This window comes from Urtica dioica, chromosome 3 (assembly GCF_054948205.1).
Source record: "Urtica dioica subsp. dioica isolate 48M chromosome 3, U.dioica_male_clone48M_v1_H2, whole genome shotgun sequence".
Taxonomy (NCBI): domain Eukaryota; kingdom Viridiplantae; phylum Streptophyta; class Magnoliopsida; order Rosales; family Urticaceae; genus Urtica; species Urtica dioica.
This window is the reverse complement of record NC_142758.1, coordinates 19545874-19548687: the sequence shown is the minus strand read 5'-3', so window position 1 is coordinate 19548687 and position 2814 is coordinate 19545874.

Here is a 2814-nt window from a genome sequence, read left to right as displayed (position 1 = left end):
TAAAGGTCGAAGAGCCACTGAGTTGCTGGAACTAATACATTCTGATGTATGTGGTCCGCTCAGCCAACAGGCACGTGGAGGATACGAATACTTCGTTACCTTCACTGATGATTACTCACGATATGGGTTTGTCTATTTGCTCAAACACAAATCCGAGACCTTTAACGTATTTAAGGTCTTTAGGTCTTTAGTGGAAAAGCAAACTGGCAAAGTGATCAAAACCCTTCGATCTGTTCGAGGTGGTGAGTATATGTCTGGAGAGTTCGATGACTTTCTTAAAGAAGAAGGTATTGCTTCTCAGCTTACCGCACCTGGCACACCTCAACAAAACGGAGTGTCAGAGAGAAGAAACCGAACTCTTATGGAGATGGTTAGATCGATGATGAGTTACTCATCACTCCCGCTTTCCTTTTGGGGATATGCCCTCGAAACAGCCGCTTACATTCTGAACAAAGTTCCGTCTAAAACGGTTCCTGGTACTCCTTATGAAAGATGGACTGGCCGTAAAGTAAGTTTGGGCCACATCCGAATTTGGGGTTGCCCTGCACATGTGCTAAGGCAAAAGACTAGCAAGTTGGCTAGTAGGTCAGAATTGTGCCTGTTTGTGGGATATCCAAAGGAAACCAAAGGTTTCATTTTCTATAGTCCCGAGGACGATAAGACTTTCGTTAGCACGAATGCTCGTTTCCTTGAGGAGGACTTCATGAAGGATGCGAAACCTAGAAGCAAAATTGTGCTTGAAGAAAAGTTGGGTGAGGAAGCTTCTACGTCATCTGTAAGAACTGTTCTTTCCCCAACTGAAACACAACCTAACTCATCAGAATCTTGTCAAGTAGTACTTAGACGTAGTGGGAGGGCTGTTCAACAGCCTGACAGGTACATGTCTTATGGAGACTCTCTTGTAGCCGTCTCTGACATGGATGATCCTGTTTCCTATAGCCAAGCGATGGCTTGTTCTGAATCAAACCTTTGGCTTGACGCCATGAAAGTTGAAATGCACTCGATGTATGTCAACAAAGTCTGGAAACTTGTAGACCTTCCTGAAGGGATTAAACCCGTAGGGTGTAAGTGGATATACAAGAAGAAAAGGGGTCCTGATGGGAACGTTGAGACGTTCAAAGCACGATTTGTGGCGAAGGGTTATACCCAACAAGAAGGGATTGACTATGAAGAAACCTTCTCGCCAGTCGCGATGCTTAAATCCATCCGCATACTCCTATCCATAGCTGCAGCTCTCGACTATGAGATCTGGCAAATGGATGTCAAGACAGCCTTTCTGAATGGCAATCTTGACGAGCGCATTTACATGGCTCAACCAGACGGTTTCATGGATAAAGGTCAAGAGACCAAGGTTTGTGAGTTGCTTAAATCCATTTATGGACTAAAGCAAGCATCTAGGTCATGGAATATTAGATTCGATGAAACTGTAAAGAGCTTTGGCTTTGAACAGTCAATAGATGAGCCGTGTGTTTACAAGTTAATACACGAAGGCAAAGTTGTGTTTCTGGTAATATATGTCGATGATATACTACTCATTGGTAATGACGTGGGTAAGTTATATGAGGTTAAGGTCTGGCTGGCAAAGCAATTCGATATGAAGGATCTAGGAGAAGCCGCGTACATTCTGGGGATCCAAATCTTTCGAGATAGGAAAAACCGAACCCTGTCGCTCTCTCAAGCATCTTATATTGATAAGGTGATGGATCGTTTCTCGATGCAAGACTCCAAGAAGGGTCAAACACCCTTTAGGCATGGAGTTTCACTCTCTAAGGACCAGTCTCCCAAGACTGCACAAGAGATTGAAGACATGAGGAAAATTCCTTACGCCTCTGCCGTAGGAAGCCTCATGTATGCTATGCTTTGCACTAGACCTGACATCTGTTTCGCCGTATCTTCGAAGAACTAGGAACTTGATGCTTACATACTCAGGTACTGACCTGACTATGACGGGATATACCGACTCCGATTTTCAAGCGGATAAGGATTCCAGGAAATCCACTTCGGGATCTGTGTTCATCCTTAATGGTGGAGCTGTTGTGTGGAGAAGTATTAAGCAATCTTGCATTGCTGACTCCACAATGGAAGCAGAATATGTGGCTGCTTGTGAAGCATCCAAAGAGGCTGTATGGCTTAGAAAATTCCTTAAGTATTTGGAAGTTGTTCCAAACGTCGACGAGCCCATGACCCTTTATTGTGATAATAGTGGGGCTGTCGCTAACTCAAAGGAACCTAGAAGCCATAAGCGCTCTAAGCATATTGAGAGGAAATACCATTTGATTCGAGAGATCGCGCAACGCGGAGACGTGGAGGTGAAGTAGATCTCTGGAAGATCTATTCACCAAGGCCCTAGCGAACCTGGTCTTCGACCAACATCGTGAGGGATTAGGCATGAAGGATTACACACACCTTCTTTGAGTCAAGTGGGAGTTTGTTGTCAATGGTGCCCACAAGAAGAGTTGTAGTCTTTATTTATGTACATTTGATGTCATATAGTCTTACGAAGACTCTTGCTTGTAATTGCTTATTCTTTAATAATAAAGTTGAAACGTTCATTCCTTCTTTCCTTGTTTGAAGCTTTATGATAAAACCTTACTCTTTTAGTCCATAAACAAACTTAACAACTTACGAAGAGACAAATGTAGATTTGCATGAACAAACTCTTCGTAGTTTGCTTAAAACGATATATTCGCAATCTTAGGGTCAAAGGACTATTGACCTCAGTATGATTGTTAGAAGAATCTACGATGTCTGGTTATGAGGCATTGAGAGTTGGGGACTCTATAGTTCTTCTAGGTATCTTCCGAAGGTACTGAA